At 34.3% G+C, this 26,964-nt stretch overlaps 1 long non-coding RNA gene across 1 annotated transcript in view; it reads right to left on the bottom strand.

The window, feature by feature from the left end:
* LOC144287554 (uncharacterized) overlaps window positions 1–26,964 on the bottom strand; it is a 147,952-nt gene that overhangs the window by 37,650 nt on the left and 83,338 nt on the right. The window lies entirely within an intron of this gene.

Below are 26,964 nucleotides of genomic sequence, written 5' to 3'. Positions count from 1 at the left end.
CTCCAGGATCGCGCCCTGGGCCAAAGGCAGGCGCCAAACCGCTGCGCCACCCAGGGATCCCGCTATTGTTATTTCTATTATTATTATTTCACAATCACAATTTCAGTCATAAAACCCTCAGCCTTCTTCCCTTTCTAAGCATCTTCCCCCATGAGCAGTCAAATTTCCTGGAGCACTGTCCCCAACTCCTACCTATTAAACACTGATGCCAAAATTCAGTATGTCTTGCCAAAACCCTAACTCTCTTATTAGAAGGAACAACATTCCTTTAAAGGCTGTTTAGCACCTCTCTCTTTTTACTTGGATATGCAATACTCAACATTACTATCTGATATTGTATATGAGAGTCTATCTTCCAAATACATAAGATATTCTCTTGAAGAGGAAGCCTAAGGAAAATTAGTTTCCATGAGATTTGGTATTTTCCAGTTCACATCAATGGGACTATGTTTGTCCTGGACACCACAATTTAAAAAGGCACCATCTATGTCAGTGAGGCTTGTGGAAGTTACCCCAATTGCTAAGAAAAGCAAATAAAATGAAGATGAAATGACTAATAGAAGAAAAACATTATTTTCAAATATTTGAAAAACTTGAAAGGCAGAAAATGCAGAGAATGAAATGTAAATCATTTTTAATTAAATATAAATATCCTTCACTTTAGGACAATTTTTATATGGATATACAAATATAAAGACAAAACGCAGGCAATAGGGATGCCTGGGTGGCTTAGTGGATGAGCATCTGCCTTCAGCTCAGGATGAAATCTGGGGTCCTAGGATCATGTTTCCCTCTGCCTGTGTCTCTGCCTGTCTCTTTCTGTGTCTCTCATGAATAAATAAATAAAACCTTAAACAAACAAACAAACAAACAAAAAAAACTGTAGGCAACAACTTTTCAAACTTAGGCATTTTCTAATGTCTAATGTGAAAATTTTTTCATGTAATTATATATTTTTAAGAGTATGCCTTTAATCAAAGAGGTTTTGAGCATGGGAATAATGTAATCAAAATTATTCATTATTAATATTAAACTAGGACTAGTCTGTGTAATGGATTTGATTACAGAAAAACTGAAGACAATAGGACCGGTTGTCACTGTGCCTTCCAAAATGGTAGACAGGTAGTTGCATGTGACTTTTGAGCACTTGAAATGTTACCAGCAGCATTAAGAAACTAAATTTTTAATTGGATTGACTTTAATTGACTCAAATTTGAATACCCATATGTAGTTAGAAGCTAGCGTTTTGAACAATAGAGATCTAGCACCTTTCCATCACTGCAGAAAGTTCTACTGGATAGTCCTGATTTGATAGACATGAGAAAAACACAGACAACAGTGATGGGTTTGTGACAGAAAAGGAACTAATTCTCACAGAAATCATTTAAAAGAAAGGGTCGATGAGTTTTTAAAACTGACTGACAATGAAGTTTGAATGAATGAAGAAGTTTCCCAGCTAGTGGTCTCTGGTGCCTGAAAAGAAAATCTTTAAAATGTACACTTTTAAGCTACTTAGAAAAAGGTAAATGCACACATTTTTAAAAATAATTTTCATATATGCAGTAGCAATAGTAGACCTGTAATAGTATAATTATTTAACAGTCAGTGCTTACTGCATTTGAGCTACTGTAGTAGCACTTACTATGCTGTTTTATTTAATCCTCAATGTAACATTATGATGTAATATTAGTGAAATATTACTATTAACCCATTGTGGGTATTCAGAAACAAAGATTTAGAAAAGTTAAATATCATCTAGAATATTACACAACTAGGTAATGAGAGAGCAGGAAAATCAACTCTCATCTATCCAACACTGGCATCCACATTTAAAAAAAAAAGATTTCATTTATTTACTTATTCATTTGAGAGAGAGAATGGGACAGGGGGAGCACAAGCAGGGGAAGGGTTACAGGGAAAGGAAGAAGCAGGCTCCCCATTGAGCAGGGAGCCCAAAGTGGGACTCACTCCCAGAACTCTAGGATTATGACCTGAATGGAAGGCAGATGCTTAACTGACTGAGCCACCCGGACACCCCAGCATCCACATTTTTAATTGCTAGGCTTCACTTCCTTGTGTTCTACTGGGTGCTGCCTGAAACGTCTTACCTAACATATTCTTTCTTCAGTATTTACTAGTGTGAGAGGCAGCTGCCATTGAAGGATGTGCAGTGCTGTGATCAGGACAGATATTTCAAAATCTATAACAAATTTGATATTCTTATATTTTCTTTTTTATATTCTTATATTTTCTGAATACATGGCCAAAGAACTTGTATTTTGCATACTAAATGTTCATTATGAACTTACTGAGGCAAAACTAAGTCCTATAATTAATATGAATTGTAAATTAAAATATACAGTATTAACATTATGGTAATTATTATAAAATAAATTGTATTTTAAGTCACATGGTAACAATTTTATTTATTTTTTTAATATTTTATTTGTTCATGAGAGACACAAAGAGAGAGAGAGAGAGAGAGAGAGAGAGAGGCAGAGACACATGCAGAGGAGGAAGCAGGCTCCACGTGGGGAGCCTGAGGTGGGATTCGATCCAGGGTCTCCAGGATCACTCCCTGGGCTGAAAGCGGTGCTAAACCACTGAGCCACCCGGGCTGCCCAACAATTTTATTTCTTGTAAGTAAAATCTGAGAACTATAAAGCTTATGTGTCACTAAATGTATCATTGTGGCTATACAGTTTAGATTTTTATTTTTAATTTCCAATCTCCTAATGTTTTTACCCCAACTCAAGAAATTATTCAAACTTATCACTATTTCTATTCCAACCCCAGAATGTCCTGCACATGTTAATATGTAATTTGAATTAATAATTTATTACACACTTGCCTTGTGAAAAGAATAAAACATTTTGCAATTACAACAAAATGAAATGATTAAAGCTAAAATGTGTTTCTATTTCCCTTGGCTCTTAGTAATGGAAAGAGAGGACACCTTGAAAGAAATCCACTGACTTCTTTGTCTTTTCCTCTCTGCTAGCAAGCAGCTGTTTAGAACATAATCTACAGGATTTGCACCTCTCAGAAAGCTTGTTTCAAAACAAAAATCTGTTTAACATGATTATTAAATAATGTGTTTGGTTGGCAGAAACTTCTATTATTTGGAGACAAACCCGAGTGTATAAAGAGCAATTCATGTTCAAAGAAAAGAGGCAAATGAGATGTTTGTGGATGATATTAGAGACATTATTGATACTTTCCTTTCTGATACTGTCCTCAGAAAAAGAGATCACTTTTCCACATCATAACCAGAGCTACAAAAACTATATTAGAAGGAAGCATTGTAAAATTGGTAACATTTGCTAGCAAAAAGAAGGAACCAAGGGGCTTTGAGACTCTTTGGAGAAATTATGCTTGTTTGGAATTGGTAGCAAGAACATTATGGATAGAGAGGTCCTCAAAGGGAGGGAAATGTTTGAAGAGAAAGAATAAGGAAGAATTAAAAGTGAGAAAGCTTTATAGCAGCAATGTCCACAATAGCCAAACTGTGGAAGGAGCCTCGGTGTCCATCGAAAGATGAGTGGATAAAGAAGATGTGGTTTATGTATACAATGGAATATTCCTCAGCCATTAGAAATGACAAATACCCACCATTTGCTTCGATGTGGAGGGACCTGGAGGGTATTATGCTGAGTGAAACAAGTCAGTCGGAAAAGGACAAACATTATATGGTCTCATTCATTTAGGGAATATAAAAATTAGTGAAAGGGAATAAAGGGAAAGGAGAGAGGATGAATGAAAATATCAGTGAGGGTGACAAAACATGAGAGATAGCTAGCTCTGGGAAACGAGCAAGGGGTAGTGGAAGGGGAGGTGGGCAGGGGGTTGGGATGACTGGGTGATGGGCACTGAGGGGGGCACTTGGCAGGATGAGCACTGGGTGTTATGCTAAATGTTGGCAAATTGAACTCCAATAAAAAATTTTTTAAAAAATAAATTCAATTTAAAAAAAAACAAAAAAACAGTTGAGAGGCCTCTGGGTGGCTCAGTGGTTGAGCATCTGCCTTTGGCTCAGGTCCTGATCCCAAGGTCCTGGGATGGAGTCCCACATCAGACTCCCCTGCATGAAGCCTGCTTCTCCCTCTGTGGGTATCTCTGCCTCTCTCATGAATCAAAAAATAAAACCTTAAAAAAATAAAAGTGAGAAAGCATGCATGTGGGTCTTATCCTGAAGACTTAAGTCCTTGTCTCTTATGGGTACATACATACAAGGTAGAACCAGGCCTAACTTGTCTACTCATCCAACTTTGGTGCAATTCCAGGATGCTTAGGGTAATAAATATTTCAACTTATATTACTGTTCACTAGTGAAAATTAAAATTATTTTTTCAAACCTGAGATACAGCAGGACTATGTGACTTGGCAATTTTTTTTAGGTTTGAGATTCTTCTGATAGTTTCTTGGAAGAAAAAATTTGTAACTGGTGTCTCTACTAGTTAGCCCTTTTCTGACAGTGTTAAAAAATAAAATTTATTTGCTCAGTGTATTTGATCAGAAGCCACAAATGCATTCTGCATTATTTGTTGCTTACTATCTAGTTTGTTAAGAGCCACAGGCTCATAAGCTTATTATTTCTGATTAATGATCCACAGGTTGCCTGGGATGGTAACCTCAGGTGATGGCTCCTAGATGTCATGACTTAAGTTAACTCATAAAGGTAGGATAGTTTCTTATCATGCTATACAAACATCTTGGGCCTGTGCTTATGCAAACAATTACTTCATGAGTATTTAAGTTCTTTCCCTACAAATTTTTGTTAATTGCCTCATGATTTAGTCTTCTTGCTGGTCCTATTGTTAGTAAAACCTTTACACATGCTTAAGATCGATTTGTCTAAGACATTTGATTTAAGAGAGGGTATTCCATATGGGTTCATGAAGAACAACTCCAGAATAATTCTCCAGAGACATCAGAAGAGACATTGGCTGCACCTTCAGTGAAGATTTGGTGGCAAGAAAAAAACCTCCTACAAGCTGACCATCCAGTCATCACTCTATCTGACAACCTGACCAACAGGCTTGTCCATTTCTGTATATGCATGCCACAGGACTAGGATTCTCACAAACTACAGTATGCCCAGTGAAATTTAAATTTAAATTTCAGCATTATTTAACTATAATGTATGGGATATAATTAAATTTAAAAAGTATTTGCTGGGGCAGCCGGATGGCTCAGCGGTTTAGCGCCGCCTTCAGCCCGGGGCCTGATTCTGGAGACCCGGGAACGAGTCCCATTTCGGGCTCCCTGCATGGAGCCTGCTTCTCCCTCTGCCTGTGTCTCTGTGCCTCTCTGTCTCTCATAAATAAATAAACCTTTAAAAAAATAAATAAAAAATAAAAAGTATTTGCTGTTTATCTAAAATTCAAATTTAACTGGCATGCGCTAGTTACAGATCAGAGAAGGAAGTAGCCTGGAAACTGGTTATATAACTTGCCTAATAATCTTTCAAGAACAGAAATGGCATCCTTTAAAACATTTAATTTGGAGAAATAAGTAGGAAGAGGTGGAACTAGAGACCCTAGCAAAAAGAGAGGCACTATAAAAGTAGGAAGAAGACTACAGACATTAGAATTGGTTACTTTATTTTTGGAGGGATTCAACTCTTACAGGGACTCTATATATAGAGTTCTCAAGTATGGACCTTGCAACACTAGGTCGTATTGGCTCACATCTCATCAAAAATAAACAACAAATAATTCCCTTTATTAATCTATATACTAACTTTGAAAGAAAAGGCATTTATATAATTTCATGTGAAGGTAACTTGGGACTGAAATTTAAAGTTTTTCCTCTTATTAACTGGGCAAAATATATCATATTATCTAATCTCTCCAAACCTCACTTTTCTCATCTTAAATCAGCAAAATAATCCTGCTCACCTAAGGGCTGTGAGGAGTTTTCATATAAGTAAGATACTCAATTCAGTACCCGAATTATATTAATCACTCCATACAGTTTAGTATCGCTAAGACAATGTAAGTATAATGTGTAAATAAAATTGTATGTCAGCAATTATTTTTTATCTAAATAGATGCATTCAAGAAAACTAAATTTTGCTTTACCACAGTATTCTTTACCCTTAGAGCAGAGTTCTGAGACACAGTAAATATAAAAAAAAATTGTTAAAGGAATAAATATATTCAGATTATTTCAATTTAAGCATACAACTTATTGTCCTATAACAACTTAGAACCAATTTCTACTATCTATGTCAGATCTTCAGAATTTTGACTTTGGACCTTGAAAAGTTATTTCCATGAAGCTATATTTTAATTTATATATCATTATTACAGATTTTGACTTTCTTGTGGTTGGATTGAATTTTAATTGATTAACCTATGATGTAAGATGCAACTAAGTATCAACATGTTATAAATAAAAATTCTAAAGCATATAATATGTATGTAATATATAAATAAATGTATAACAATTATATAAAAATAATTTTATGTTTAACTTTTCTTTCCTTATTGGAGTTTATAGCTACCTTCTCATAAGCTATTGTGAACATGAAATTATTACTTTTGATTTCCAGATTAAAAAGAAAATAATTATGAAAATGATTATAGGGGATCCCTGGGTGGCGCAGCGGTTTAGCACCTGCCTTTGGCCCAGGGCGCGATCCTGGAGACCCAGGATCGAATCCCACGTCGGGCTCCCGGTGCATGGAGCCTGCTTCTCCCTCTGCCTATGTCTCTGCCTATGTCTCTGCCTCTCTCTCTCTCTCTCTGTGTGCGTGTGACTATCATAAATAAATAAAAAAAAATTAAAAAAAAAGAAAATGATTATATAGCAAGCTATAACTAAATTATTGCTAAAGCTATTGTTTTAATAGCATAATGTTAGTTTTCATTATTCACAATTAAAGAGGGAATATATTAGTGCAATAAAACAATCCTTGCCTCCAAATTTCCACATTTAACATTGTTGTTGCCAGCATTTGTCTTTATGTCAACCATAACTCAGTGACTAAAAAAGATAAAGGAACTTTCTCTCTCCTCCTAACAGAAACCAACTTCTAAATTAAAGCTACTTCTCATATACAGTCTCTTCACAATAGGAATTGATGATCTATTATTTCACTGGATTTGGGACTTTTGACAAGAAGATCTGGTGATTCAGAGAATTAAACTGTGTGTGGATGAGCAAGATTAAATTCTGTACAAAAACAAAAAGAAAGAGCTAGAGAGAAATTCATATTGATATTGGACAAATGTTTTGATGAAGCCTTAGGAAAAAAGAATAGACACTAATCAAAGTAAGTATCATTCATGCACTATATTCAATGCAACCAAGAACAGATGTGAAAGGCTGATGCTAGAGAAATAATGAATAATGAAGTTGTTCAATGCCAACTCTCATTTTACCTGATTATTACTGGTTCTTTGATTGAATTATAGATGAGAAAAGTGCATTTGTAAAGCACTAAATATATTCCAATTATTGAATTCACATGAATCTATCACCAAAAATGATCCACCACTAGTATTTGGGTTACCTACAAAGAGGCTGAATCAGAATGCCAGATTGTTAAAAAAAAAAAAAAAAAAAAAAAAAAAAAAAAAAAAACTCTAGTTAATAAAAAGCTGTATTTATTGAAAAATAATAATTGTCACTGTAGTTAAGCACTATGCAGCTGGTCAATGTGCCCAAAGCTTTATTTTTATTTTCTTGTTTACTTTTTCAGAAACACCAAGGTAGATATCATTGTCATTTCCATTTGATAGATAAGAAAACTAGTTTAAAGAACTTAACTAAATTACTAAAATTCATAAGACCAATAAGTGGAAGAGCCAGGATTGAGCTATCTATATTTATCTCTCTCTCTCTCTGTTTCTCTGTCTCTCCAAAAACTCCTATGATGAAGACTCTGGTCAATATGTCATCATGACCGGACTCAATTCTTCATCAGTAAAATAAAGTAAATAGTGATACTCAGCCCCGGGCATTATTTTGGTACCAAATTAGAAAATGTTTGAAATCTGAAAACTGAAAACTGACACTACCATTTACAATTGCACCCAAAAGCATAAGATACCTAGGAATAAGCCTAACCAAAGAAGTAAAGGATCTATACCCTAAAAACTACAGAACACTTCTAAAAGAAATTGAGGAAGACACAAAGAGATGGAAAAATATTCCATGCTCATGGATTAACAGAATTAATATTGTGAAAATGTCAATGTTTCCCAGGGCAATTTACATGTTTAATGCAATCCCTATCAAAATACCATGGACTTTCTTCAGAGTTGGAACAAATTATTTTAAGATTTGTGTGGAATCAGAAAAGATCCCGAATAGCCAGGGGAATTTTAAAAAAGAAAACCATAGCTGGGGGCATCACAATGCTAGATTTCAGGTTGTACTACAAAGTTGTGATCATCAAGACAGTGTGGCACAAAAACAGACACATAGATCAATGGAACAGAATAGAGAACCCAGAAGTGGACCCTCAACTTTATGGTCAACTATATTCCACAAGGGGGAAAGACTATCCACTGGAAGAAAGACAGTCTCTTCAATAAATGGTGCTGGGAAAATTGGACAGCCACGTGCAGAAGAATGAAACTAGACCACTCTCTTTCACCATACACAAAGATAAACTCAAAATGGATGAAAGATCTAAATGTGAGACAAGATTCCATCAAAATCCTAGAGAAGAACACAGGCAACACCCTTTTTGAACTCGGCCACAGTAACTTCTTGCAAGATACATCCACGAAGGCAAAAGAAACAAAAGCAAAAATGAACTATTGGGACTTCATCAAGATAAGAAGCTTTTGCACAGCAAAGGATACAGTCAACAAAACTAAAAGACAACCTACAGAATGGGAGAAGATATTTGCAAATGACGTATCAGATAAAGGGCTAGTTTCCAAGATCTATAAAGAACTTATTAAACTCAACAGCAAAGAAACAAACAATCCAATCATGAAATGGGCAAAAGACATGAAGAGAAATCTCACAGAAGAAGACATAGACATGGCCAATATGCACATGAGAAAATGCTCTGCATCACTTGCCATCAGGGAAATACAAATCAAAACCATATTGTAGATATTTTTTACTATTAACAAGTAGAACGTTCACACACTGGGTTTATTTTATTTTTTTAAATATTTATTTATTTATTTATGATAGACATAGAGAGAGAGAGACAGAGACAAAGAGAGAGGCAGAGACACAGGAGGAGGGAGAAGCAGAGAAGCAGGCTCCATGCAGGGAGCCTGACATGGGACTCGATCCCGGGACTCCAGGATCGAGCCCTGGGTCAAAGGCAGGCGCCAAACCGCTGAGACACCCAGGGATCCCCAACACACTGGGTTTATTAAGAAAATAAGATATGGTTCAAACTTCATGATGATTACAACATAGTTCGACAATTTTCAATATACTTAAATATAGATGATAACATGAAAGTTTCATAAGGAGTTCAGAGGAAGGAGAGACTTCATACAAGAGAGAGTGTGTTCAGGAAGGAAGGAAGAAGTCCAAATAGATGAAAACTAGTATAGGGTGTTTTAGAACAGAGTGTCAGGACTAAGCAGAGGTATTCAGGAAGATTTACATAAATCATCTTGCTAAATTTTGTGCAATATATGACAGTTTCTAATTTTTCATATCCTGATCAATATGTTCTACAGTTTAATAATAATTTAGGTAAAAAGTAATATTAATTTTAACATGCATGGCTTTTCTTAAAAAGTGATTTTGCTCATCCTTTATGGATTAAACATTTATAATTAATCGTCTGTGGTGAAGTCTAGCCATATTGGCTCACTATTTGCTACTGATGCCAAGTATTTCTTCACTAGTTAGAGAAGTTTTTCATGTGTTAGGATATTAGTCTTATGTTTTTCGAGTTGGAAATATTTTTCAAGTTAATATTTGTCTTTTAACTAAACATACTCATTTTGCTGTGGAATTTAAAACATATACTGGCTTTAATTTTTCTATTTTATGGATTCTGAGTTTTGCACCATGCTGAGAAAAGCCCTGTCCATTTTCCAATATTTTTTAAATATTGGAAAGAATGAAATATTCTTTCAATTTTTTCCTAGAATTTTTGTTTTTTATTTTTATACTTAAATATTTGATCCATATGGACTTTTCCATGGAGTAAAAGTATGACATAGGATTCAAATTTATTTGTTTTTCATTGATTTACACAATTGTTGAAATAGCGTTTATTACAAAAATAAAACTCCAATTTTATATTTCAATAAATTTCTATGTTTTAGGTATATGTATACATTTTATCTTATTTTCCAATAATCTGTTTATGAATCAACATTAGAGTACTTTATTTTTTTTTTAAATATTTACTTATTTATTTGAGAGAGAGAGAGAGAGAGCAGGGAGGAGGAGCAAAGGGAAAGAAACTTGAGCAGATTCCATGCTGAGCCTGGAGCCCCACGTATTGCTGTATTGCATGACACTGAGATCATGACCTGTGCCAAAATCAAGAGTCAGATACTTAACTGACTGAGCCACCCAGGTGCCCCAACATTACAGTACTTTAAAAAGCATTATAATTTTATGAAATGTGTTATAATGAAGTAGAGCTAGTCTTTCAACATGAGTCTTCATTTTCAGAAATTTTATGGATACTCTTACTTGCTTATTTTTCCATATTAAATTCAGATTTTGTAGTTAAATTTCTCTTATTTTTATTTGAGATCCCCTTCAACTTATTGATTATCTTAGGAGAAATTTCAGAGTCATTATGTTGAACCTCCCGGTTTCCAAGTAGCAAATAGCATAATTAAGGTCTCCTAGCATTTTCTCCCTCCATATCAGTGGCAGCTCAAGACATACCAAAATAAACTTGATAGCCTAGCCTGATCAGGGAGGCTTGTAGGTTCAGTCTCATTGCACCTCTCTCAGTGCCTGTATGAGAAAGTCACCTAATTAAGACTCAACATAGAAGGACAAAATCAACCCATGGCAGACGCTGGGGCAGACACCCAGGTTCTTGTGCAACTTGGAGAGAGGGGAAGGGGGCTAGGGGTCCACAGCCAGTGATGAGGAGGGAGACTAAGACAATCCAGAGAAAACAGCTTCATTACCCAGAAGCCTTGCCTAAGGAATAAACCAAACTAAACACCCAGCAGCATCACTGAGTCCCGCAGAGCTATCAAGTGTCCCTTCAGGGGCAGCACTGCATTTTCCATACACATCCTTCTCGCAGTGTGAGTCAAATGTGCAGCAGCCCACTTCAGCCCCATTGTGTCACTTATTTATTATCTATCTTCCCTTGTCTAGAATATCAATTTATGACTGTGGAAACTTGTCTAGCTTAATTACCTATTATATCTCCAGCAATTGCAACAATACACTTTTTTTTAGAAGAAAACTCAATAAATGTATATTGAGTAAATGAATAACAAACCCATAAATAAATGAAGTGATATTCTGCTAAAGATATTACCTCTGACCATTGCACTCCATTAGTTTATTAGTGAGATGTACCATGAGAGAACAAAATAGAAAAGCCAAAAAGCCCTGAGGTGTGAGAAGAGATGTACATGTGAGTTAAAGACAAATATACATTTATTCTTTTGCTTGTATTGCATTATGCTTATCTATGTGTTCCAGGTGAAGCCAAAATTATTTAAGTCCTTTTTTAAAAAAAAATTCAGTTTATCTATAGGTCCTTGACCATATTTGTCCGACAGAAAATTTTATTTGGAGTCCTATGGTCATTTGAAACCTTGACCTTTCACTTTTCCTTCAAAATGCAAACTGGAGTAAGCATTTGACTTTGCTTGTTATCACTGAAAAAAATATGGTCCAGATAAAACTTTGCTTTCAGTGGCTAATGCACAGTTTCTTATTCATGTGTTCATTATGAGTGAACTTGACCATTGCAATAGTTTCCATAATCGCTTCCCTACCGTTAGAACAATTTTTGATGATATCACCCTCATGCTTCACTTGCTTAATTAGACCCCAGTGCATCAATGAGTCATTTTAACTTTCTCCTGTGAAGGCTCTTCATGCCCAGGGCTCACCCCTGTCTCTAAGTTTTATGCTGTTCTTCTTAGCCAAGGCTGCAAGACATTTGAGTACAGTTGGTTTCTAGACAATTTATGTTTTCATTGATAACAAAATGAATCTTTACCCATTTCTTTGATGCTGTCTGAGTAGGGAGGGGATTTGATGTTTTCTGAATACCTACTATGTGTGAGATTGTTGTTATGCATGTCACATTTATTTCACTTAAAATTAAGATATTATTTTCCTTATAGTAAATTAGTAGTTTCTCACTTTAAATGTTTTGGGATTGTAAAAATTTATGAGATAGGAAACAAAGTTAGCCAATCTTCTTTTTCAGCCCAAAAGTAAACATTTTTAATATTTTGAAATACAATTTACAGGGTTTTCCAATAGATAATTTACACATGTATATGATTGTGCTGTTCGTATAGTTGTCTACTTATTAAATCAAGGTCTTTTCCTCATTTTATTAAAATATCTTTAACATATCCTGTTCAATGACTGTAAGTTCTATTACAAAGCTTTTATGCTGTTTTTAATGGGTAATTGGAATCACAATTGATAGAATTAAAAGCATGAGTTGAAAAAAAGAACAAATAACTTTAGGGATACAATTTAATATAGATAATCTCATGACTTGTACTCCTACGTTTAGTTTACTTTATTTTTTTAAGATTTCATTTATTTGTGAGAAAGAAAGAGAGAGAGAGAGATAGCATGAGCAGGGGGAGGGGCAGAGGCAGGGAGAGAAGCAAACTGCCCCTGAGTGGGAAGCCTGATGTGTACTGGATTCCAGGCCCCTGAGATCATGACCAGGCCAACACTTAACCAACTGAGCCACCCAAGCACCCTTTGTTTAGTTTAAAAACTGATTTTTAAAAAGTATGATTTCTTATGCTATAAGAGAATTATGTAATAGTCTTCTATAATAAAGAAAATTCAGAGCCAAGTTTTATATTTAAGTGATTTATCATTAATTATGTTATTATTAACTAACCCATATTCTAATATCATATATATTATTATAATTTTTATGTATATATAGCTATTTATCTCACAAACTCATAACTTACACTTACTAAGGTTAAGATGTTTACAACATAAACATCCCTTGTGTTTCCAGTCACTCATAATATGGGAGACCTGTTGGAGGCAATATACTTTCTCCTTTTCACTCTAAATGCAATAAAGTTGCTTTAAATTGAATAAACCAATTTTAGATCAGGTTCACACTGGCGGCAAACCAGATTTCCAAATTACCGGCTAATTACTTCCACTAGTTTTAGTGAGAGGAAATGGCATTAAAGTGAACATGGGGATGAGTTGGGTTGTACAGAACTGAAGAAAATAAATTTACTGATATGTTGGTTCAAGTACGGTCTTGTCTAATGTCAAGGAAATTATATGCATGCAGCTCTGTTTTGTATGATTATTGAAGAGGGGGAAGTATGGAACCAGCAACCTTTATTTTATACTCAGGATTCTCCAAATTCTTGTTTAAATCCCTGCTCTATTTGTTTACTAAATAGTACTGGATACTCTTGGAAGACAGCATCAGTTAAAAGTTAAAATAGTAACAGTCATCAAACACAGAAGCTCTCTTTACTCAGCAGAGTTAAGTTACCTGGAGCCCAGAATTGGGGAGTAGGCAAGAGAAAGTCCCCTCCTGTCCTGTTCACACATGTCCTCAATATTCAACTGAATCCATTCAGTGGAAGGAAAGGATAAGGAAGATAAGAAATGATATTGATAGAGACATTACTTATGGCTTCAACCTCTACAAGAATTTTCATTTCAGTTTATTTAGTTTTTCTTTTTTTAAGAATAGAATTCCTTGGAAAAATAAATAAAAGCTTAATTTGAAATCAATGAGAAGAGTTGAGTACCTAAAAGCATGATAGATGAAAAAATTCCCAAAGCAGAGAAAATTAGCAAAGCTTATGTAGCAAAGCTCCACTCAATTGGAGAAGCTCACCATAGAATTTATTGGTGAAGACTTAAGGACCTCAAAAACGAAGGAGCATATGGTTTATGGGTTTATTTTGTGGGACACTGTTTTAATAATGGTGGTAGTAAAACTTTCCTTGAGATAAATTGGTAAAGCAGAAGGTTAACATCAAGGTAGTGCTGAATAAGACTTTGTAGACATGTTCTTAGCAACCTCAGAATGTGACTATCATTTGTAAAGTTGCATGTGTGACCCTCTTGGACAGGCTGATATTTCCTGAGTTTATTCTGTGATAATACTTTGGAAATTCTTAAATCACTCAAGACTAAATTATGAGCACAAAACCTTAAACTGGGTAACTATTGAAAAGAGCTAGTTTCATTTCTGTAATAGTTTTTAAAAGAAACACGTCTCCTTATCACTGTTTTCTTTAGTGTTTACAAGTATATGGGGTACTTGAGAAACCCCAGATAATTTTCAGGAATAATCTGGTTGATAAAACAAATACAGAATGAAGACATACATTTAAATTATTCTCCCTGATGACTTATTAAAAAGTATAAAATAACTAAAAATATAAAATAGTAAAATAAGTGATTCACTTTAACACATGCAGTGATATACACAAAGGGTTACATAATAATGTTTTGGTTTTGGCCCTGACAGCTGAAAGTATTATTATTTGTTTGTTTGTCTGCTGTATTTACTGAGTAGAGACACAGGGAGTTCAGAGAGAAAGTGTCAGGCAAAATAGAAGATGTTTGATAGTCCAGATTTAATTAGCTGATACAAATATTATAATATATCAGCACTTTTAATAGTATGACCTTCAATTGTTCCTCAGGAGACACAGCACAACAAAGAGAAAGATCTTTCTTCTAAAATGACAGCTGCTGATAATTCTCTGTATTTACACATCTTGTTCCCACTAAAAAGCACAACATGTCCTTAATTTTGAAATGTTCCTCAAAGGTTAATGGGTCTGACCTTACATTCTGATAATTCAGCTTTTGTATGGTAGGCCAAGTTCACGGCAAAGTCAGGGGAATAAGGATTATTACAAAGCTAGGACTATGAAAGGCCACAACAAGAATAGAGTGAAAAGTATGGAGTTAAAAGATTAGCACTGATCCTAGATTATCACAAAAGTTGCCCAAATATTCTCCTGGTGTGTGTGCTACCTCCAGGTGTTCAATCTATCTTAACCTGCCTACAGATTTATTTTTTCTTAAACACATCTTTGATCGTGCTGCAATCACAAGTAAAATGTTCAAAAGCTCCATACCTGAAGTATACATGCATGCTATCTGCTTATCATTTGGCCACTGCTTATCTTGCCACACTTCTTCCACATGCCTCAATTATGTAAAGCCTCCATTTGAGCTGGCTGCTCTATTTTGTCTTAGTTTGACTCAAAACAACACTGCCTCATACACTTGCTTACAAAACAAATCTCAAACACACATGGGATATGCCTAGCTGCTTCACCATACACCTCCTTTTCATTGACATCTTTCCCAAATATTCTAGAAAAAAAAATACACGTTAAACTCTCACCTTCTGTATAACACTCTGTTAATAAAGTATTTGACATACTCATGACCTGTTTTCTCGAGGTTAAAGTGAGATCTTGTAGCTAACATTTGTTCCTACTGCTTAGTTTTACAAGTACTTCCTTACTCCATAAATACCAATGGTTAACTAAACAAATACTTATATGTTGCCCACCAAGTCTGAAGAGACTTATAGGAATTTTGAGACATGAACAATATAAATAAAGCACAGAATATATTACAATTGTTTCCAAATTTGTAATTACAAAGGTCACAAGAGAGTTACTAAGGAAGAATCAAGTAGGGGCCTCTCCACTTGCCTGTTGGTGTCTTTGCCTTCTTCCCAAGTCTACCCTGTGTCTTGCTTCCATGAGACAGTAGCTGAACAATGTTCTGATGGTGAAATTCCTACCTAATTCTGAGGGATTGTTACTATTTCCTGTGGTTAGATCCACCAGGCTTAGATTTTTACACTTCATAGTTTTTAGAGGTTTAAAACTTTAGAAAACTGAGTAAAAGAATTTAGAGAGAATGGATACACACTGTGGGTTGAAAGTTTTAAGCCAAATAAATAACGTATGGAGGAAAGTAGCTAGTATTTACTGAGAATTGGTATATTTGGGGTGCTATGCAAGGTTCTTTGTGAATATATCTTATTTATTCTCAATTTTAACAATGAGGAAATTGAAACTCAGGATGGTTAACCAGCTTTCCCAAGATCACACGGTCAGAATAACAAGGCTCAGATTTCCATTCAATATGCTGTTTTTAAATTAAGACTATTTCTCTTGCATAAACATCCAGGTGAGATATAGCTGAGTTGTATGATAGATGTATTTTCAGTTATTTTAGAAACTCTCAAATAATTTTCCAAGTGGTTATGCAATTTTACATTTTATTAGTAAGTTTATTGCATAGTTTATTAATGTTCCAGCACTCCCATATTTTGCCAGAACTTGGCATTTTCAGTTATTTAAAATTTTAGCCACTCTAATTGGTATGTAGTAGTATCAGACCAAGGTTTTTACTTGTATTCTCCTAGTGACAAATATATTGAGCATCATTCCTATGCTTATTGGTCATTCATACATCTTCTGTGAAATGTCTGCTTAAACCTTTTGCCTATGTTTATTGGGTTGTCTGTCATATGTCCACACAAAGATACCACATTAATTTTCATAGCTGTTTTATTCACAATAGCCAAAATATGGTAAACCACCCAAGTATCCAACAATAGGTGAATGGATACATAATATATAAGATTTAGCAGTACAATGAATACTAGACAACAACCAGAAGCTAATGACATATATAGCAAAGTGAATGAACCTCAGAATCATTGTGCAGAGTGAAAAAAGCCACACTGAACAGAACATACTGTATGATTCCATTTGTAAATAGATGATTGATAGATAGGTAGACATATATAGATGTATATATATAAATTCATAAATCCAGAAAGTGGAAATTAATCTATAGTGACAAAAATCAAACCATCATTTGCCTGGGGCCATGGTTAAGGGACATCTTGAGGGGGATAAATATGTTTTATAGTTTCATGCAGCAATGATGTAGCCAGGGTATACATGTGTCAAAACTTTTCAAAATGTATATTTTATATGGTAATAGAAAGCATATCTCAGGTTGATAAAAAACAAAAAGACATACATACAAACATACATACATAAATATATACATACTAGGGAATGGATCAAATAAAATATGATTTTGGTATTATTCTTCTCACTGTATCTAAGAAGATTAAAGAAAGTGTCTCTATTCAGAAGTATCTCTACCTTGGTTTTGATCTTATCTGTTGTACGTCTTGTTGCATCCCCTGGTTTCCATGTCATCATTAATTTGTCCCACAACTCCATTAATGAACTGTTGAAAACTATCAATGTGTTCATGATGGCTAATTTTTAAGATGTTGAATTCAGAGTCAACATTGCTTCTAAAGTCAAAAGGTATTCTTTCTCTCTGTGTGCACATAGATCACTAAATACTCTATTTCAAGAATGATATTCTCTGCTAATGTGTAACTTTCAAAACATTCATTACTCCTGAGAATTATCAGGAAATGATTCTCTGTTTGCCAATTATAGTCCCAGTATGAGCAATTAAATATACACAATGACTTCAACAAGAAGAGGACAATTTTTAGGATCAAATTTATCTTTTTTTTTTAAGTTTCTCTCTCAAATATCTATTCATGATAAAAATTCAACAAATTAGCCATAGAAGAAACACATCTTAACATAATATAGGCCTATATAATAAGCCCACAGCTAATATTATACTCAGTTAAGAAACACTGAAAGCTTTTCCTTTAAGATCAGGACATGACAAGGGTGTTCATTCTGACCAATCCTATTCAACATAGTACTGAAAGTCCTAGCCAGAATAGTCAGGCAAAAAAATAAATGAATGGCATCAAAATTGGAAGGAAGAAGTACAATGGTCTCTATTTGTGGGTGATATGATTTTATAAAGAGAAAATCCTAAAGACTCAATAAAAAATCTGTTAGATCTAATCAATGAATTCAATAAAGTTGCAGAATATAAAATTAATAGACAAAAATCAGAAGTGTTTCTATACTCTAACAATAAATTTTCTGAAAATAAATAAACTGATCCATTAACAATAGCATTAAAAAAATCTTTTTAAAAAAAAAACACCTTAAGGAATAAATTAACTAAGGGAGTAAAATATCTATATCCTGAAAACTATGCTATATTGATAAATCAGTGAAGACACAAATAAATAGTTATCCTATGCTCATGGATTTGAAGAATTAATATTTTTAAAATGCCAATACTAATGAAAGGTATTATAGATTCAATAATATGTCTATGAAGATTTCAATGGTATTTTATAGAAGCAAAATTTATACCAAACCCCCATAAGAAACCACAAATAGCTAAAGAAATCCTGAGAAAAAAAGAACAAAAAAGGCATCACACTTCCTGATTTCGACCTATATTATAAAGCTATACTCATCAAAATAGTATGGTAATGACATAAAAACAGACAAGCAGACCAACAGAACAGAATCAAGAGCCCAGAAACAAACTGAAGCATATATGGTCAACTAATATTTGACAAGGGAGCCAAGAATACTCCATGGAGGAGAGAATCTTCAATAAATAGTGCTAAGCTAATTGGATATTCATATATAAAGAAATGAAAATGGAACCTTAACTTACACCTTTCCTAAAAATTAACTTCCTATAGATTAAAGACTTAAGGCTTGAAACCACAAAACTCCTAGAAGCAAACATAAGAATAAAGTTCTTTGGCATGGGTCAGTAATAATTTTTTTGGACATGACCACTAAAAAGCATGAGCAACAAAATAAAAAGTAAACAAGTGAGACTATATCAAACTGAAAACCTTTGGCACAGAGAAAAAAAATCAACAAAGTGAAGACAATCTATGGGATGAGAAAAAAGTATTCGCCAACCACATATGTGATAAAAGATTAGTTTCCCAAATACATAAAAACTCATACAATTTAATAGCAAAAAGCTCCATAAATAACCCAATTTTAAAAATAGGCAAAGAACCTGAGTAAACATTTTCCAAAGAAGATATATGAAAAAAAGTCAACATCACTAGTCATTAGGAAAATGCAAATTAATACAATAATGAGATGTTATCTCATCCTTTTTAGAATAGCCATTATTAAAAAGACAAGATAACAAATGCTGGCATGGATGTGGAGAAAAGGGAATCTTTGTACATGGTTGGTGGGATCCATAATTAGTGCAGCCACTATGGAAAACAGTATAGAGGATCCTCGAAAAGTTTTTTAAAAAACTATATGATCCAGCAATTCCACTTCTGGGAATATATTCAAAGGGGAAAAAAAAAAAGCACCAACTCAGAAAAGTATCTATACCTTTAGGTTCAAAGCAGCATTATTTACAATAGTCAAGATATGGAAACAATAGGAGTATTCATCAATGAACAAATGGATAGAGAAATTGTGGTATATAAATACAATAGAATATTATTCAGCCATTTTTTTAAAAAGGAAATCCTACTGTTTGTGTGAACATGGATGGAACTTGAAGGCATTATGCTAAGTGAAGTAAGTCAGACTGAGAAAGACAAATACTGTCTAATCTCACTTATATGTGGAATCTGTGGTTACCAGAAGTGGAGGGTGTGGGGGGGACTGTATTGGAGGAATATAGTCAAAAGGTACAAACATTTAGTTAAAAGATAAATAAATACTAGGGATATAATGTATAACATGATGACTACAGCTAATATCATTGTTATATGATATATAGAAAAAATTTTAAGAGATTACACTCTAATGTTGTGCCCAAGATTGCAAATCCGAGAAACTACCAAGGAGCCGACAACGATGCAAGAGCACCAGGGTTTATTTGCAAGCTCGAGCTTGGGTCCAAGTACACCCAACACAGTGGAGTAAGGACTTGGACCCCTAAGTGGGTTACAGCTGGGTTTTTTATGGGCTGGTCTAGGGGATTTTCAGAAGGGGTGGAGGAATTTCTCAAGTTCTGTTTACATTCTGATATGGGGCTTTCAAGGGCATTGAGCTCTGCTCTCAATCTAATATGGGACTTTCTGCCACAGGTGTGGGCTCTGTTGTCTTTCTGATATGGGATTCTCTGCCAAGGGCAATTCTGAGCTCTGTTGTGTTTCTGATATGGGATTCCCTGCCGAGGACATTCTGCAGCTTTTCCTGTAAAGTTCAGCTCTTATTCGCAGGGGCCTAACATGGCTGTACTTGTGCTAATGCTAAACTTGAGGTGGAATGGCCTTAACTTTCTCGGCCTCCACACTAAGAGTTCTTGTCACAGGAGAAATTTCCTTTTCCTTTTTTTATTTTTTTTTTATTTTTATTGTCTCTATATATGAAGATGGAGATCAGCTAACCCTATTGTGGTTACTTCACAGTATATTCAAATGAAATTTACTCAATACTGTATATCAATGGTTTCTCAATACAATAGAAAAATTAAATTGAATTAAAAGGCAAAAAAAAGCCTCTCCCAATGCAGTCATCATAGCTAAGCTGACAAAGGGATCAAAGACTAAAACACCAGCCCACATGCAGCTCCTGGGTTTTTACAGTCACATGCCTTTTTGCAGATATACTGGCATTATAAAAATAATGCCTTCAATGCTAAAAATGCTTTGGATTCTAAATCCAAAATTTTCTGATAGTGGAATGAAGTTCCTCATAGTGGAATCCTTGCAACACTTGATCACTTTACATATGGTCAATCTTCTACTCAAGGACAAATTTAGCTTACAAATTTTATCTTCAGAACACAAATCACTTTGCCAGAATTTTCTAAGGAAACTATGCAAAACCAACAACTCAAAACTAAATAGTGTCTCTATCACCTCAATGAGATTCATTTTACAATTATAATGGACAGAAAAAAAATAAGTACCTATACCTATAGATATCACATGTGTCATCATACTCTAGAGCTATAAATGCTTTTTAACATAAAAAAATAGTAAATATTTATTGAATGAATGAATGATTTTCAAGGTAAGTCTAAAAATAATTCTTTTAAAAACATTGACTTTCTTCAGAAATCAGAAATAAATTGCAATATATTATGGAGACTGGTACTAATACTTTAACATCATCATTAACACCTTCCTCTTTAAACATCTCTCTCATGCCTTTAAAATCTGAGAAGCAAACCTGAAGGGGAAATACATACAAAAAGAAATTTAACTGAGACTGAGTGGGAAATCTAGCTCAACCATGACATTTTGAAAATGAGTGCTCCACCTGATTCCTAGCTTTAAAAGTTAGGTTGGGTGATTTTACCACTTTCGCATGTTGCTATGAGTCAGTACATTACTTGGAGGACTAGGACTAATAAATGAGATGGAATGCAAATATAGAGATTTATTCAGATTAAATCAGTGTTTTTTTTTCTCTGATCTTGATATTTCAAGTATCCTCATACCCATCTTTCAATGGAAAAAAAAAAATTCCACCTATCTGGTGTTGCTCTGAAGAGAGCTAGAACATTTACTTCAGAAATTTATCCTTATTTCCCTCAATTTCTCAAGATGTTCACCTCTCCCTAACTCAATTATTCCTCTTTTAATTGACAGTATAAGCTAATTTTGTTACAGATATTTTCCAGGGATTGAAATATATATATAAATATCTACTGAGGTAAGAGGCATTGGGACAATTGTCATATATATATATGCATCTAGTTGTTCTGAAATTTAATCCTAGATAAAGCCAGACTAATAGAAAGTTCAGTGTGCAATGGCTTACTTTACAAAAATCAGTGAAACACTGGATTTACTGATACACTTTTTGACAGAATGAACCAAATCATTATATTAAATGTATTAAATATATGTATTTAAAGTCATTTACCAATATTTAAGAACACTGGTATATCTATAAAATTGTATTTTATTTTCAAAGCAGAAATTATTTATTTTTTTAAGGATTTATTTATTTGAGAGAGAGAGAGAGCACATGCACACAGGCAAGAAGAGGGAGACAGAGACAAAGAATCGCAAGCAGATTCCTCACTGAGTGTGGAGCCTGACTCAGGGCTCACAATCAGGATCCTGAAATGATAACCTGAGCCCAAAATCAAGAGTCGGATGCTCACCCAACTGAGCCACTGAGGCACCCCATCAAAGCAAAAAAATACTTCTAAAAATTAAAATATATCTATTCATTTTTAAGTAAAAATTAAGTAAAAAAATAAAAAAAATTGTAAATACATAAGCAAAACAATCTCTATATTTAGATTTTGTTCACACTTAGGTTATAGTGTCTTAGTTATATCTGTTTCTATTATAATGTGTATTTTGTGAAGAATTATTTTATGATGTGATTTTTAAAACCTTTTAATAAGGCAACTTTGAAGATGACTATGAAGATAAATCTGAAATTGACCCCACCTTCAAATAATTCTTCTCTTTAGGTCATTATATTTTTAATATTTTTAATAGAGGAAATATTTTTATATAGGTGCTGAGATACCTGGTAAGATCAGGTATCTGATCTTACCTGACCTGCAAAGAGAAGGATATTCTTAAATTTTTCATTTTGAAATGCAAAAATATTTCAGTCCAAAAATATTTTTAAAGATTAATTCCTTTTCTCCATTTAAAACCTCCTTCTTTAATAAATATTTTTAAGAGAAAATGCACAAAAAATGTCTCTACTCATAATAACTTAAGTGTTCCTAAATTCAAATAATGCAAAATCACAGACTTCATTAATTGTGTTCCACTTTAGCAAGGACTATAAGTTTATCCAATTGAAAAATATAAGCTCTATGAAAAGGTTCCCCTCATAGGTCAAAATGCTGCAAATAATAGTTTAGACTTTCCGAATTAAGTGATATACTCCATTTGGACTACCATAATTTAACACCTTTTTTTTTTTTTTTTTTTGCTTTTGCTTTCACAGATGTAAATTTTACAGTCTTCCAGTTTACAAGAATTTTTCAAAAACTACAATTCACTAAATTTCTAAACTGATGATTTCAGTATTCCATTTGTTGAATATTTTGACTAAAATGTATGTTAACAAAAATACTACTAAAATTATATATATAATGAAACTACAGATTTTATTTCATTGGTGGAATATCATTGTTTTCAGATACTTGCACCAAAAGTGATTCCAAGTACACTTAGGTTTCATAGGCTTTTTAAGTTAGTAGGATAGATTCATAGTCCTATGCTATATTCTACCAAATTTGTCTTGTATTTTCATCACATTGAACACATAAATTTATTTTAGGTAGTTAACTTTTCAAATGAATTTTTAAAAGCATTAATAGTAATGAATGTCAGAAGTTCCACCTTAAACAGAAGGCGCATCAAAAGTTTTACACTGACTTCAAGAATTGGAGGAGAAAAAAAAAATAAACCATCACTAGAATTAATTTATCTTTCTCTTTGAAGTTTCTGATGACACATGTAAAACTAGGCATCTTCTAACTGTTCATTAAGGTTTTCAAGTGCTGAGGTAGCCAACACTTTAATAGCTATCACTTATACAACTTCTTCTATGTGCAGATGAAAATTTGGGGAAAAAAATGGGTAAAGTTGGAAGTTCAGCTTCTAAATGAATCTTATTGTATATAAACAATACCTTAATATAAAAATAAGTGAATTTAAATTTGAAGTCATCAGATCCAGATGAAAAGGCATCCTTCAGAATATGTCAGCTTCAGGTATTAAAACATCATCAACCAGCACAGTTGATTTAAAATAACTCTGGGATTTTTAAAGTAGATGTTGACTGTGCTGCAGCAGAGTTGTGTGTGCTGATTTTTGTGAATTGGGGCCCCCACAGTGGTTAGCAACTCTTGACAAATATTTGTGCAAATTATACATTCATCTTCAAATTTCTTTTGAGAATGAGATAGACAGTGGGGCAGGAATTACTTTTTTCTTAAATATATACTTTGTTCCCTTACACGAAAATGGAACCCAAGGGGAAGAAGGAAACCCTTGCCCCTCCCAAAGCTGAAGCCAAAGCAAAGGCTTTGAAGGCCGAGAAAGCAGTTTTGAAAAGTATCCATAGTCACAGAAAAAGGAGATCCATAAGTCACATACGTCCAAGACAGTGTCTCTGAAAGCAACACACGTATCCTCAAAAGAAAGCTCTCAGGAGAAACAAGCTTGATCACTATGCCATCATCAAGTCCTCCCTGACCACCCAGTCAGCCATGAAGAAAACAGGACAACTTATTTGTGTTCATTGTGGATGTCATGGCCAATAAGCCCCTGATCAAACAGGCTGGGATGAAGTGACAGGTCATCGACATTGTCAAGGTCAACATCCAATCAGGCCCAATGGATGAAGGCATACATTCCACAGACTCTTGACTGATGATGCTGTGGATGTTGCCAACAAAATTGAAATAATCTAAACCGGGGAATCCCTGGGTGGCTCAGTGGTTTAGCGCCTGCCTTTGGCCCAGGGCGTGATCCTGGAGTCCCAGGATTGAGTCCCACATTGGGCTCCCTGCGTGGAGCCTGCTTCTCCCTCTGCCTGTGTCTCTGCCTCTCTCTCTCTCTCTCTCTGTCCCTCATGAATAAATAAATAAAATCTTTAAAAAAATTTTAAAAAAAGAAATAATCTAAACTGAGTCCAGCTGGCTAAATCTAAACATGAGCCCATTTTTTGCCAAAGAGGTATATTGCAAAGTTAAAACAAACAATAAAATAGATAGGTTTAGATGTATACTATTCACTTTAAAAGTCACTCTAGCAAGAGCATTCATACTGCTCTTCATTTTTTCTATGGCAAGACTGCTCAGCCTTTATTTCCAACACATATTTGCAAGGATTAATGGCTACCCTATTAAATGGGGACCTGGAGGCTTCATGCATCTAGCAGGCTACTGCACAGAGCCACTATTGGATATAAACTATTGCATCAAGTGGCACCAGGAACAGCAAAGTGGAAAAATGGAAGAAGTAAGCTGTTCCTACACTCCTGTGTGGAGAGACGCTTCCTTTTAATAGAGAGCTTGCAAGCTTGTTTTGATTGGGGGGTGTTAATTATGTTTTATCTGATAGAGGTTTGAAAAGGAAATATCAATTATCTACGACTATGGTTTAGATTTTATATTAAAAAATATTATTGTTTGCACAAGAATCACCCAGAGTATTAATAGAAACTGTGGCAGAAACAGTAAGTTAAAACTGGAAGTCAAACCAATCTTATATGTAGTTTAATGTGACTATTTTTTATTTTAATTTTTATTTATTTATGATAGTCACAGAGAGAGAGAGAGAGAGAGGCAGAGACACAGGCAGAGGGAGAAGCAGGCTCCATGCACCGGGAGCCTGACGTGGGATTTGATCCCGGGTCTCCAGGATCGCGCCCTGGGCCAAAGGCAGGCGCTCAACCGCTGCGCCACCCAGGGTTCCCTAATGTGACTATTAATACAATTTTATTATAAAAGCAAACCAACAAACTCTGGGACAATTCACAAGAGGACAGGATGTGGTACCAGGACAATGGGTATAAACTGGATTCATCTTAAAGAAACTGGAATATGATCACCCTTATTAAACCCAAAGCCCAAAATCTTTGCTAACTCAATTTTGAGTTTATTTTTCTTGATAAGCTCCTTCCCTTAAAAAAAAAGACTCACTGTAACTAATTTCTCTCAACCTCTACATATTCAATCCAAATCTGCATGGCTTTTCTTTTGCATTTTGCCTTGAAAATTTGACAGTACATACATTAAATAAAAGTCCGTAAAGCTCCACACAGTTCATGTTTCAATTGATTTTGACTATTAACATAATACAAAAGAAAAATTCCTGAGGACACTATTCAGATTTTATATCAGTGTTTAGAAAATTTGCAAACATTTATTTTGAAATCTTGGCTGGTTATCCTGACCTTTTCCAAAAATTTCCTTTAGTATTATTAATAATATACTGTACATGCTACATCTCTAGGGATTATAGAATATATTTATGTTTTACTATAACTTATCTAAAAAGGTTAAATTTTAATTAGAGTCAAATAGAGCAATTTTCTAGATATTTGAGGATCCTTCTAGAATGTAGTTCTCTCCTGAGATTAGGGATAATAAGAATAAATATATGTTAACCCATGAACACAGATCTGCATTGTTCCTAGCAGCTAGTTGCTATTACATTATGCTTCATCCTATGTTGCTGCAGACTAGTGAGCTTACTTTATTCAGTTTACCAAATTTCATCAATGCAGTGGACACTTGTTAATTCAGTTTACCAAATTTCATCAATGCAGTGGACACTTGTGTATATGCCCAGCATCTATATCCCCATCTTCTGATAGTAGCTCTGATGCCACTCTCAGTAAATATGGTCTGGGGGCAAGGATAGAGCCCCAGAAGCTATATTATCCAGTTTTCTCAAGATAGACGATAAACAGGTGACACATTAGTGAAGTAGGTAGGTAGATAGGTAGGTAGGTAGGTAGGTAGGTAGACAGATTTTCTTTAACCAGTTTGTAATGAATTTTTTGTCACTTGCAAATGATAAAAGTATAATAATTATATGATCATAGCTTATGGAATAATGAATATTTTACCGCATGGCCCTTATTTTAGTGTGATATGACTCTGCTTTGGGGAGAAGAACAGAATGACAAATGTAAAAAATAAACTTTGCTCTCGGTTACACTCAGGATGCTTCGACTCAAAACGTAAGCATACTTCATTTGTATTTGTCCTCATAGACACTAATTTTCCCATTAGATACAAAGGAAGAGTAGTACTTTCATAATACACTTCCAAACACTGGCATTCAGACATCTAAAGAATGGTTATGACCAAGTCAATGTTTCCTTATAAATTAAGTGCTGACCACCAAACAGGTGATTTCATCCACATTATGGACATCAGTTAATATGGAAAAAATAATCTGTTTGTTGATTTCTAATT

The sequence above is a fragment of the Canis aureus genome, chromosome 17 (assembly GCF_053574225.1).
Source record: "Canis aureus isolate CA01 chromosome 17, VMU_Caureus_v.1.0, whole genome shotgun sequence".
In the NCBI taxonomy this organism is placed as follows: Eukaryota; Metazoa; Chordata; class Mammalia; order Carnivora; family Canidae; genus Canis; species Canis aureus.
This window is presented reverse-complemented; position numbering and strand designations above follow the sequence as displayed.